The following is a 14,661-nucleotide window of genomic DNA, read 5'->3' as shown; positions in this document are numbered from 1 at the left end:
TTTTTACACTATAAAAACTCATTAAAAACGCATACATTATGCATTCTATAATTTAGAATGCATTCTGCATGTTTTGTGCACATGGATGCGTTTTTTCCGCAAAAAAAATGCATTGCGGTAAAAAAATAAGCATGTTCATTATTTTTGCTGATTTTCTGTGTTTTTCCCGCAATTCTATGCATTTGGGGAAAAACGCACAAAAAACGCACCAAAAACGCGTCAAAAACGCGGTAAAATCGCATGCGGATTTCTGGCAGAAATGTCCGGTTTTTGTCAGGAAAATTTCTGCAAGAAATCCTGACGTGTGGACATACCCTAAATAATGAACGGGGACATATACAGATAATAAAAACATTGCAGAGAAACACATAGTTCATCAATTACAGGAGGAGTGAGGTTCTTGCTTACAAGCTATAAGGAGATAGGGGGGACACAATAGGTAGAATGTGCGGTCCAGCCCTCATTGCAATAAATAGGGCATTTAAAATTACGTTGATTTCACCACAAGCCACTATCTGTATATATACAGTTATTAAGTGCTATTGGGTGCATGAATGTGAAAAATTGTAAACAAAACAAGAATGTAAAGATTTGGAAATCTCTTATAGCCATATTTTATTCAGAACAGATCGCAAAACACGTTAAAAGTTGAAGATTTCAATTTTGCTTTAAAAAAAAGTAACTGATTTAGGTATAGATGGCAGCAACACATTTCAAAAAACTTTGCACAGAGTTAATAAAAGGCTGGAAAAGTAAGTGGTATTAATGATAGAACACCTGCATTTTCAATTTTCAGCAAAGTCACATTAGTGTGTATAAAAAAGTGCATGTTAGAGAGGCAGAGTCTCTCCGAAACAAAGATGGTCAGAGATTCACCAATCTGTGAACTAGTGCATCTAAAAAATGTATAATAATTTCAGAAAATGTAAAATTTTAAAGTCTGAATATCTCATCATCTACTGTACCAAATATCATCAAAATGTTTAGAGATTCTGGAGAAATCCATGAGCACAATGGACAAGATGAACAATCAATATTGGATGCTCATGATCTATGGGCCCTCAGGCGGCAGTGCACTATAAAGAGGCATGATTTGTAATAGCAAATCATTGCCTGGGATCGGTAATATTTCCAGAAATCATTGTTCGGGAACACAGTTTGCGTGGCTTTCCACAAATGCAAGTGGAAGCTCTACCAGGCAAAGAATAAACCATACAATATATCCACACAATCCAGGCCAAAATTCCCTTGAAATGGACTGAGGCAAAATGGAAAACTGTTCTGTGGTCGAATTAATCAAAATTTTAAATTCTAAATATGGAAACCACGGTCACTGTGTTCTGAGGACTCAAGGAACCATCCAGCTTGTTATCAGCTCACTGTTCCGAAGCCTCCATCTCTGGTGGTTTGAGCTTAAATTTGTGCTTATGGCACCGGCAGTTTACACACATTAAAAGGCACAATCAATGCTGAGTATTATGTAGAGTTTTAAGAATAACATCTGCCCAGACAATGCCTATTTTCGAGAAGACCTGGCAACATCTATCACAACAGCATGGCCTCACAGAAGAAGAGCTCGGGTGATGAACAATCGGTGCATTATGAAATTAAAATATTATTTTTAAGAAAGTCTCCTCCCAAAATTGATTGATAAAGAAGCCCCTATCCTTTCGACATTTTATATATAGTGCTACCCACATATAGCACACCAATTAGTAAAACTCGTGTTCTCACCAGACTCCTGAGCTCCAGAAGTCTCCGTAATGGCGGCAGCAAAGGAAAGCTGAGATCCAAGCGTGTTGTGCACTGACACAGCAACAATTGCAACCCAGGCTCATTAGGCTCTTACTTTGAGGTGCCAGAGAAAAGGTGAGATAATCTGCAGGTTGTCATACAACACTGCTTCTGCAAACATGGATTTGTTACTGACATCCAGTATAATAATCTATATATTGTATACACAAACTAAACAATAAAGCACACAATCTATACTCTGTATACACAATCTATACTATACATATGCTAAACAATATATACACAAAATCTATGCAATATATATAAAATATTCACATTTACAATATTTACTCTAAACACAATTTACATTATATATACAATTTATACTATATACAATATACCCTTCTTCTCCACTAGATTTCTGAAACTTAACATGGACAAAACAGAATTCATCATCTTTCCCCCATCTCACGCGACCCCCCCAACGAACCTATCCATTACAGTACATGGCTGCCCACTCTCCCCAGTCCCACAAGCTCACTGCCTCAGGGTAATCCTTGAAGCTGATCTCTCCTTCAAACCACATATCCAAGCCCTTTCCGTTTCCTGCCGACTTCAACTCAAAAATATTTCACAAATCCGTACATTCCTCAACCAAGAATCTGCAAAAACCCTAGTCCATGCCCTCATCATCTCTCACCTTGACTACTGCAACCTCCTGCTCTGTGGCCTCCCCTCTAACACTCTCGCACCCCTCCAATCTATTCTAAACTCAGCTGCCCGACTAATCCACCTGTCCCCCCGCTATTCCCTGGCTTCTCCCCTCTGTCAATCCCTTTACTGGCTCCCCATTGCCCAGAGACTCCACTACAAAACCCTAACCATGACGTACAAAGCCATCTACAACCTGTGTCCTCCATACATCTGTAACCTCGTCTCCCGGTACTTTCCTGCACGCAACCTCCAATTCTCACAAGATCTCCTTCTCTACTCCCCTCTTATCTCCTCTTCCCACAATCGCACATCACCCCTACTCTAGAACCATCTACCCCAACATATCAGACTCTCCAATACCATCGAAACCTTCAAAAATAACCTGAAGACCCACCTCTTCCGACAAGCCTACAACCTGCAGTAACCACCGATCGACCAAACCGCTGCATGACCAGCTCTATCCTCACCTACTGTATCCTCACCCATCCCTTGTAGATTGTGAGCCCTCGCGGGCAGGGTCCTCTCTCCTCCTGTACCAGTTGTGACTTGTATTGTTCAACATTATTGTACTTGTTTTTATTATGTATACCCCTCCTCACATGTAAAGCGCCATGGAATAAATGACACTATAATAATAAATAATAATGATAATAATAATAATATACTATACATACATTCTATACTATATACCTACAATCTATACTATATACTGAATACAGACAATCTCTACTATATACACACATAATTGATACCAGATATTGTAGGGTTCAGATTTCTCTGGATACGCACACACACAGGGTTTTTCTATCAAAAAAGCATAAGGTTTATAGTCCATTATAAACTTTATAAATCCTAATGGAAACAGCCTTGCTTCAGTACAAACACGCAACATAAATAGTCCTTTCTTCGGGTACAATAAACAAAGTTAATGTACCATCCTTACTAATCTCGATATTTTAGGCAGTGTCATCTCTAACAGTTTTAAATGTGTTCACCCAACAGACGCACCTCTGTTGATCTACAGCATGCCTCCACCCTCCTGAATTAATCCAAAAGCCTGTTTGTTGGGCCTGAAAGCCCCGGGCTGGTTTATGGCAACGACCTTTCCCTCCTAGGCTCTTTTGGCTGCTCCTAAATTAGCTTGAATCTGACGAAAGTAATAATAAATAAAAGATCTATGAAAATGAACAAATGAGAGACAGACATTGCTTTTCTTCCATGCTTCCACAGAATTAAAAAAAATAATAAAACTCATGAAAGAGGCCTGGACAGAAATGATGGTTCCCCTGAATACAATGTGACAAAAGGGACATGTTAAATCGCGGTGTGTCCAGTAACTAGAATCACAGGTGTCTACAATCCTGGAATCAGTGAGTGGCCGGTATATAGGGCTACAGATACTCACTGTGCTGTTTGGTGACATGGTGTGTATCACACTCAACATGGACCAGAGGAAGCAAAGGAAAGAGTTGTCTCAGGAGACTAGAAAGAAAATTATAGACAAACATGTTAAAGGTAAAAGTTATAAGACCATCTCCAAGCAGCTTGATGTTCCTGTGACTAAAATTGCACATATTATTCAGAACTGTAAGATCCATGGGACTGTAGCCGACCTCCCTGGATGTGGCCGCAGGAGGAAAACTGATGACAAATCAAAGACAGAATAATACGAATGGTAACAAAAGAGCCCAGAAAAACTTTTAAACAGATTAAAGGTGAACTTTAAGCTCAAGGAACATTAGTGTCAGATCGCACCATCCGTCAATATATGAGTCAAAGTAGACTTCATGGGAGACAACCAAGGAGGACACCATTGTTGAAAAATAATCATAAAAAAGCCAGACTGGAATTTGCCAAACTACATGTTGACAAGCCACAAAGCTTCTGGGAGAATGTCCTATGGAGAGATGATACCAAAATGGAACTTTTTGGCAACGCACATCAGCTCTATGTTCACAGATGGAAAAATGAAGCATATCAAAAAAAGAACACTGTCCCCACTGTGAAACATGGAGGAGGCTCTGTTTTATTCTGGGGCCGATTTGCTGCATCTGGCACAGAGTGTCTAGAATCTGTGCATGCTACAAAAAAATCTCAAGAATATCAAGGTATTCTAGAGAGAAATGTGCTGCCCAGAGTCAGAAAGCTTTGTCTCAGTCGCAGGTCATGGGTCTGGCAACAGGATAATGACCGAAAACACAGCTAAAAACATGCAAGAATGCCTAAGAGGAAAACATTGGACTATTCTGAAGTGGCCTTCTATGAGCACTGACCTAAATCCTATTGAGCATCTTTTGCAAAGAGCTGAAACATGGCGTCTGGAAAAGGCAACCTGCAGAAACGAGACAACTGGAGCAGTTTGCACTTGAGGAGTGGGACAAAATACCTGTCGAGAGGCGCAGAAGTCTCATCAACAACTACAGGAATCGTTTGATTGCAGTGATTGACTCAAAAGGTTCTGCAACAAAATATTACGTTATGAGTACCATCATTTCTATCCAGGCCTATTTCATGAGTTTTATTTTTTTAAATCTGTGGAAGAATGGTTGAAAAGCAATGTCTGACTTTCATTTGTTCATTTTCATAGATTTTTGATTTATTATTACTTTTGGCAGATTCAAGTTATTTCTGTGACCATTGTGGGTTTTTCTGTCATTAAACGAGGGGGACCAACAATTCTGACCATGTGTGTATATAGATAATAGCTAGAAAGATAATAGATAGATAGATGATGGATAAAAGAAAGATAGATAGATGATAAATAATAGATAGATGATAAATAATAGATAGATAGATAGATAGATAGATAGATAGATAGATAGATAGATAGATAGATGATGGATAAAAGAAAGATAGATGATAGCTAGATAATAGATAGATGATAAATAATAGATAGATAGATGGATAGACACATGGAGAGATAGATGTGAAATCGCATTTGGATAGAAAACAAGATATGAAGGAAAAAATAAACGATAAATAGATATTTGACTGCTGCGGAGGGATCCTGGTTTTCGGGGAGCACTAGGACTAGGAGCAATATTAGACTCCATGTGAGACATGATATCTAATATTCATGGTCAGCTAAATACTACTTGTCTCAGTTTCACCAGGATTCCCCTTTAAGTGCCAGTGCTGCCCACAATATACGGAGCTGTCATTATACGGCGAGTTACCCCCGTCTGATCTTCTCGTTACTAATGTAACTGCAATGAGTAAAAGCAAAATCCAGTCCCCAGACAGCGCGGCTGTGGTCATAATGGACACGCTGCAGTAAATGACCGACATTTAGTCAATACCCACATGTCAACACTTTATTAGCTTTCATATATCGGAGGTTAATTACTTTCTTTAAAATAGGAAGTGATGTTTAAGTAGCGAGCAGACCTGTCATCCTTAATTGACAAGATCTGGATGAGAGCATGTGAGAACACAGAGCAGCGTTAATGAAATATTCATAGCTCTTCCCTGAGCGGCAATGATGAGACGACGAGTCTTTACATTTTTACCACTAGAATGCTGCCAAATCTGCCACCTGATCACCCTGAGGTGTAGCCTGAAGTTCCTGGGTCTCACCGCAAAATGTGACTCCGGGTGCCCCCCTTACTATGTACCTTATATAATAGAAGGGGCTTTGGGGTCCTCTTAGCCACCAGAGCTGTAGTTACACCCCAATAAAGTACACCTCTGAGCTTTAGGCGGTATGTGTTTTATGAAGTTCTGCCGCAGCTGAGGCATGTGATGGTGCTCTGCAGCTGCTAAGGTTTGAACAGACATTCTGGGGCTGATTAGCTATATAGGTTGATGTTCTGCAGCAGCTGAGGTGTGAACAGAGACATTCTGCAGCTGATTAACTGTATAGCATGATGTTCTGCAGCAGCTGAGGTGTGAACAGAGACGTTCTGCAGTAGATTAACGGTATATCATGATGTTATGCAGCAGCTAATGTGTTACTACTGACCCCTGGTCTAACTATCCTTAAAATCCAGAGCACAGACCTGCTAAGAATCAATGGTTGTTGTATTGCTGACCTAGAGTATTCACAGAACTGTTATAAAAAGATGACTCCGTCTATTGTGTCCCAGTCTGTACAGTAAAGCTGACATGTGAATTACATAAAACAGGAAGCATCAACCTATTGCGTGTATTCCAGAAGGCAATGCAGAAAACTGAAATGTATCAAATAAAATATTTACTTCTATGGAAAAGTCAGAAAAGTTTTTAAAAATGTTTATTAGAAGACTCTGAATAAATACTGCCCCTTTCCGATGACGCGCTCCTTTTAAGTCATCAGAGCTAAAGTGTAACCGTTACTTTATAAAAGGTTCTTTAGGTGACACGTGCCGCACAGTGCTGCTGATAAACGGGGCACTCGGACCTCCATTGATCAGCAACCCAGCGCATGTGTAAAAACTTTTATATAGCGACAGCTGTATTCTATGTAGAATAAATATTTTCAAACTTCCAAGGAAAAAGTTTTAAAGACATCGATTAAACGTAGCGTCTCAGAGACTGAAGGTGATAATTATATAGAAAAAAATAGTTTTCAAAAATAATAATGTGATTTGATTAGTAATGTTTGACGTCCGTTATCGGGATGCTCAGAATTGTCGTCGTGCTGCTTAATTACTTCTGTCAGTGATATGACAAACCTCATTAATATCATTGTGCTAAGACGAGACGAGCCGATCAGGCAAAACTCTAATTTGCCCATTTTCGTGGATTTTCTCGGGAAATTTGATTCACAGATAAGTTTATCACGTTAAAAAAATTAATTGGAGTTTGTCTTTAACTTAAGGTGAAAACTGAATTACAAATAAGATGCAAATAAAAGGTAACTTTATTCTGGAATAAAAATGGCACTACCGGAAGGGTCAGACGGCCGTATATAAGGATCACAACGCAATGCTCGGACTGGTTGTCAGTTATCCCAACCCGAGCATAATAGAATGCATTTCTATGTAGCTGTCACTTTCAAGAAGGGAGAGCCGACCACCAGTCCGGGCATTGCGTTGCTATCCTTGTCTGAGTTATACAGCCCTCTGACTCTTTCCCTAGTCCCATTTTTATTCCAGAATTAAGGAGCAAATACAATATTGAATTTGGGGTTTTAACATATTCCAGGAAGGATTACTTGTGACCTGTTCATTGCTGAAATGCCAGCTACCGAGACACGAAGTAAACACCTTCTAGATTACTCCAAAGAGCTGCAAAATTACAACAAAGCAAAGGTATAAAAAGAGATATCTAATAGCAAAACAAAAAAATGTGTGTTTTTAGAAACCTATGTACGACCCAATTCATCAAAGCTTTTATGCCAGTATTCTAGCTTACAAATCTTTGAAAAGTTGCATCATTTTGTCTCAACTCGAGGCCGCACTGAAATTTTGCAACTTTTTACATTTCCATGCCTTTTTTGCCCAACTCTGACAAATTGGGCAGAGTTGAGCTGGAACAGAGGCATGGCGACCCTTACTCATCAAATTCATGAAAAGCAGCATTTGCAAAGCCACAAAATCTTACTCCAGCAGGGACTGGTGTAGAATTGTGGCGAGTACTCCACTCGTCCGGTGCTTCGGAATCATAAAGAGGCCTATGCTTCTACATGAATCAAAACCCAAGAAAGAAACAAAATGAACAAATACCCTGTAATATATAAGTAAGCAGCTATTGTGCATGCATAATATTAACTAAGTCCCCAATGGTAGGGACTGGTATAGAATTGTGGTGAGTACTCCACTCGTCCGCTGCTTCGTAATCATAAAGAGGCCTATGCTTCTACATGAATCAAAACCCAAGAAAGAAACAAAATAAACAAATACCCTGTAATATATAAGTAAGCAGCTATTGTGCATGTATAATATTAACTAAGTCCCCAATGGTATTTGCATGCACTAATACTATTTAATTGTTCATATACTACAGGGTATAAGTTCATTTTTGGGGGAGTTGTCTATGAAATGAGCACGGTTTGAACATGCTCCAACACATTGCACTTATACAAAGTCATAATTTCTTTGGTTTTGGTAGTTTCTTGTACACACAGGGTATGGTCCCCCCTTTCCGGGCCTGGGTCCTGCTCTGCCCTTATTCACATCCAGCTTTTCTGACCCAAGTTGAGGTTTTTATACTAGAGATAAAATTAAACTGTCCCAATTTGGTGCACCTTGATGTGGTGGGATGGCTTTTACACTTTTTTGATCAAAAGAGTGCTAACTAATAACGCTGTGTTATTTATGTGCACAATTACTATTTACTTATTTATTTACTACCTGCTTTTTGCTCATTTTGTTTTTATCATGGGCTTTGTCTGTTCCCCTAAGCGTGGTTCTGCACTTTGCAGTTATTGCAGTTATACCAACTTATGCTCCGGCTCATTTCTTTGGTTCTTCATGAATCAGGAGCATCTGACTCCAGCCCATCTCCGCATGAAGACCGGTGAGAACGACACTAGACTTTATGAACCGGGCCCATAAAGTTTATCAGATCTTTGGAATAAATCCCATTCTTACATTGAAGGAGGCTCATTGATAGTGGGTTGGGTTTCAGAACTCCCCGATTATCATAGGGGGACATTGTGGTTAGACATAGATTTTCTTTGTAGTGCGTATTGATGGCTCTTGCCTCTTGCTTGTTGAGAAGAAATATGACATTGTCCATATGTCTAGCCAGCCAAATGGATTTCATAGTGGAATGTAACATCCGTATGGTCTCTTCTCTATATAGAGCTCCTGAAACAGCTGCTCTTTCTCGTCCCGCCAGAGACTTTTGCAGTGTTGACTCATGCAGGGAAAATTGACCTCCTGTTTCTACATAGATCGTAGAAGGATTCAGGTAGTCTGTTTTTAATCATGTTATGTCACAGACCTAATAGGAAAGAGAAGAATTACCGTATTTTTCGGACTATAAGATGCACTTTTTCCCCAAAAAATGCCTCACTGCCGATGCATTGCATTGCTGGGGCAACCACTTTTCTCACCCAGGGGCCACAGCATTGCCCTTCTTCTGCAACCACCGGCTACTTGCAAAAGGGACCTCACTTCCTGTGACCCCACTCTACTGCCACCGCCACCAGGTAATATTACTTAAATTCAGACTATAAGATGGATCCCCATATTATAAAAAAATATTTTTTTCCAATTTTTCTTCCAAAAAATTTGAGGTGCGTCTTATGGCCCAGTGCGTCTTATAGTCCGAATAATACGGTGCCTAGGTAGAATGGCAAAATGAGCAATTATAAGTACACAGTGCTTTATAATATGATTGCAATATATTCAAAGGAAACAAATTTTGGTGGGAGGAGGAGGAATGATGAGGACTTCTTTAAATAGATGTTTCCCAATGTCTACATTATGTTATTAGAGATCAGAAAACTCAATACACCACATTGGCCAATTCAATAACCTAGAAGACGCTTTAACCTTTAATTTAATTACTCCAGCATTTTTAGCATCGTCTTTGCTGTCCTCAATATACAGTCAATATTAAACAAGAAAGTACAGGGCCAGACATTTCTAAATTAATCAGATTTGTATCTCCAAATACTTATATTCTTATAACTTTCAAATCAAAATATATTATTTATGTTTTACAGAATATACATGTTGCTTATCACTTCACATTTCTCTACCATTTGCAGGAACATTACTTTTCACCTACAGTACCTGAATGGCAATGTGCGGTTTTGCTTGTGACTTTGCCCAGGCTTAAAACTTATTTCTATTTAACAGCACACACTGTGGTCATGCATGGTACTACAATTCATGGATAGTTTTTTAAACTTCTACTTATATACTATTATGAAGTTTACTATAAAAAAAGATCCTATCGGAATGATTTTTTTTTAAGTCAAATGGTTTAAGGGTATTTTGGCACATGTTTTGTCTAATTTTTTATACGACTTTTCTTTTAATGCCTTTATAATTGATATAAGAGGCAAAAATGCCTGGTGCCATTTTACAGAATACAGAACATTGCATCCATGAAAAAAAGCTCACATGACTTTAAGCACGGCTGGGTGGACTTCTCTATAATGTCTTGCAGCTATTACATCACATGGTATGGCGCACTCAATTAGGAGGAACTGTCATATCCCACAACAAAGACAGAGAATGCAGGAGTCATTTTGTATAAAAGCCGAGGCAGGGAATGCAGCAGTCATTTTGTATAAAAGCTGAGGCAGGGAATGCAGTAGTTATTTTGTGTAAATGCAGATAGTGAGAAGTGGTCACAACTCACAGCTTAGTTGTGGAAACCATAATTAGGCACTAAACTACTGAATAAATATTGCAGACAGTGTATGATATCAGAAAGAACAGCTGCAATCCATTTACCCATAGCCATATTTTCAATTTTCTTTTTTTCTGCTTTCTTGCATTCAATGTTTGGATAGAACAAGGGATATATAAGTTTGTATTAGTATGGATGCAGAAATAAAAAAAATATTTATTTCCGTGACCTCCTGGCAACACTCCTCTTTAGCGATAACATCTGTTTTCTTTGCTACCTGAATTCCTGCTGACTATCAGATTATTTTGATTTGTACAAAATTTAGGATACATCTGACAATATTCATATTCTGTAGATTCTCTTGAAATCAGCCTTGATTTGCCTCAAATATATATAATGTGAATCGAATGTACACTGATTGCTGATAATAGAAGGTTAAAAATCCCTTCTCCGCTGGTTTTCTCTCTTGAATCTTCACTCTTCGGAACCTCAAGCGCTGACTGTGTCTCATGAGTCATCATGACATGTGCAGCTTTGCAACATCATGATATCAGATCTTCAGGCTCCAAAAAGTGAGGCTGAAAAGAAGGCATCAAAAACTGAGGCCACAAGTAGGGAGACAGATGGGGACTGGGCAGGGATAAGTAAGGGACAAGTGAGTAAAGTGAGTATACAGTCATTATTTTTTTACTTTTGAACCTCTTTCCAGCCTCAAGATGAATCTAACAAAATGGCAGGAGGCTGACTGTCATTTTGTCTCATTCTAGCAAACCAAAATGCAAAAAATCAGTTTGGTGCCAAATCCGATTTTTTTTCTTGACATTCCTAGGAAAGTTGATTCACGTCTAATTAATTTGCTCATCTTTATAGACTCCAAAAAAGTAACTTTCAAAATTGCTTTAATAATATATCACCACCTAACCACCTAAAACGAAATCTTCCCCGTCCGCAATCTGCCTTTCAGTTATCAACCTACAGATGGCGCTGTGAAAATATAACGTGACGCCTTCTGTTACCACAATAAATAAGTGATGCTGAAAGATATAAACTGACAACGGTTAAATATGTACATAGGAAAAAATTGACTTTATGTTGACATTTCCATAACTCTTTAAGTGTTAGGAAATAATGACGTGTTATGCTGTAGCATCTTGAACAGTTGTGATTATACCCAATCTATGCACTCAGAGTTACCCACTGAGCGCTAAAGGTTATTTTACTGATGGCTCATATGCTTATTTGTACGTTTCAACTTGCATTATGCAAATGTATCCTCGATAGTCAGGCTATGTAACAATGCGTGAACCCTGGAACAGTCGTGGCACCGGCATTATAATTAACTAGATATGCAAGCCCGAGCTTACCCAGTAATTGAGGATTCATATTACTCGTCTTGAACCAATGTCAGCACAAGGTTTATTTATTCTGTCATTAGACATCGATTTTGCTTTAGGAAGGGAAAAAAATGAATCAAATTCATTTGACTTAACAAAAAGAAATGCTCGTCATTAATTTGACCTTCAGCGGCGAATATCAGCATGTCATCATGCGCGGGAAGAATAGTTTTATGGGGAAGTTATTCGAAGCTCTTTTATCCAATGCAATTTGTTCAACGCTTCTGGTCATTAGGAGCAAATGAAATCCTTGTATGAAGGGATGTAAACTAGATTGTGTAGCAAAAGTTTATGAAGAGATTAATTCATTTGGTTACAAGCGGAACACTTGAATTGTCAAAGAGCATTAAAGGAGGATGGCAACGGCAAGAGTTTTACCGAACCGCTACTAACGATTAGTGTAAGCAGATTTCTCTATAATTCATCGGAGTGCATGCCCGCATATTCCTTTGCCTTATATGTATGCTGAAAGCAGTTTACACACAGTCTGATCTTATATGCAACAGAACATTTGCATATAAAGGGGTTTTCTGGCACATTACATTGATGAAATAGATGAGTCCCATGCACCACTCTGCTGTCCGTGCACACTTGGGGCAACCCTCCACAAAGTTGTAGCAATACAGAGAAATTCAGGAACCACCAGATGTCTTTTGGTTGACACATCTTTGCTTCCACAGCGGCTCCCTGCTCCCTCGTGCACTTACCTGTCTTTGGCACCTCGGTGCATCTCCTTCACTGCGGGTTCCCGTCTGGCATCCTCTCCTCTGCCTGAACTCCCGGTCTCTGCTTCTCGCCGGCTGCACGCGCACGCTCGGTTTAGCGCTGCGCGCGTACACCTCTGAGAGTGTCTCTGCCGCTCTGTCCTTTCCTCTCTATCCCCTGGAGGACTCCAACCCGGAAGTTCACACAGCGCTGGCTTTATTGTTCCGCCTCTTCCTCCAAACCTTGCCTTGTGTTCATTTGTGCTAGCAAGTGTCTTTGGCCGCACTATTGTCCAGCATCTCGTATACCTGACCTTGTGCTTCTTTCTTCATTTCCCTAGGTCCTGTCCTAGTTCCTCATCCTGTCTACCTCCATGTTGTCCTGCCTGCTTGTCCGTTTCCACTGCACCGTCCTTGCTCCATTTGCCGGCCTGACCTCAGTTACCTACCGGTTCGTGCTGCCCTCTTGTACCACCTCACCATCTTGTCGTATTCCTCTTAGTCTTGTATACCTTCCCGGTTCCTATTTCTAGCCCCCTCACTCTGCCTTCTAGCTGCCGTGGTGATAGTCTCTCACGGGTCTGCCCCTAACGCTCCCTGTATAGGGGGCGGTCTATCTGGTCAGCTCGCCCGTGGGAGGATCGTTGTCCAGTGGGTCCACCTCTTTGTTCCTTCTATGTGTCTCCGTCGTTGTCACATTGGTAACTTTATTACTACAGAAAAATCACAACATTTCAGCCATGCAGAGCCTATATCACATCCCTCTTTTTCCATAGCTTGATAATGGCCCTGTGGGGCCGAAACATTATGATTTTTTCTGCACAAATAAAGTTACTAAAAGGAGGATACCTGGTGCCCTGGTTCCTGACTTTCTTCACCTTCAATTGATAGGCTATCCTTTAGGCCCCCTTCATATATCCATATAAAACCATATTGGACAAAACAGTACCGGTGTCATCAGCGTTTTGGGTCAGTGTACCATCAGTAATTTTCCAGTATGGCAGAATAAAAAAGAAATTTCAAAGTTTCTCCTATACTTTGCAATGGTAAACACTTATAGCACCCAGATGGCTGACATCCATGTTCTCTACTTGTTTTTCACGGACCCATAGACTTGTGTTGGCCTATGTCATTCATGTTTGCACAGCAGCACAGGTTATAATGGGTATGAGCGCCATCTGTGACAACAACAGATGCCACACGTACTGCAATCACGGACTATATCCATAATATTACAAATATGACTCTTTGCAGAAAACCTAAATGAGCCCAATAGTTAAAATTATACTATACTACAATGTAACAAAGACCCCACATATTTAAGGTATTTTTTAAGACATCCTGCAGCTGGTCGTTATATTACCAGACTTTTTAAACATTTTTTATTAAATGATTTTAAAGGTAAGAAACAATAAAGAAAAAACAAACGAGAGAAATTCTGTTGAACATACATGGTTTATCATGCTACAGACATCTTTTATGGCGGATTTAAACTGACCATCCTATGAAAGTTCATCATGACAGGCAATGGGAAGGCAATTAAAATTATTTGCAAACTTGCTTAAAGGGAACCTGTCACCCCCAAAATAGAAGGTGAGCTACGTCCACCGGCATCAGGGGCTTATCTACAGCATTCTGGAATGCTGTAGATAAGCCCCCGATACATCCTGAAAGATGAGAAAAAGAGGTTAGATTATACTCACCCAGGGGCGGTCCCACTGCGGTCCTGTCCGATGGGTATTGCTGTCCGGTCCATCTTCTTACGATGACGTCCTCTTCTTGTCTTCATGCTGCGGCTCCGGCACAGGTGTACTTTGTCTTTCCTGTTGAGGGCAGAGCAAAGTACTGCAGTGCGCAGGCGCCGGGAAAGGTCAGAGAGGCCTAGA

The sequence above is a fragment of the Ranitomeya imitator genome, chromosome 7 (assembly GCF_032444005.1).
Source record: "Ranitomeya imitator isolate aRanImi1 chromosome 7, aRanImi1.pri, whole genome shotgun sequence".
NCBI lineage: Eukaryota > Metazoa > Chordata > Amphibia > Anura > Dendrobatidae > Ranitomeya > Ranitomeya imitator.
The sequence above is the reverse complement of the archived record's forward strand: the minus strand, read 5'-3'. Positions refer to the sequence as shown.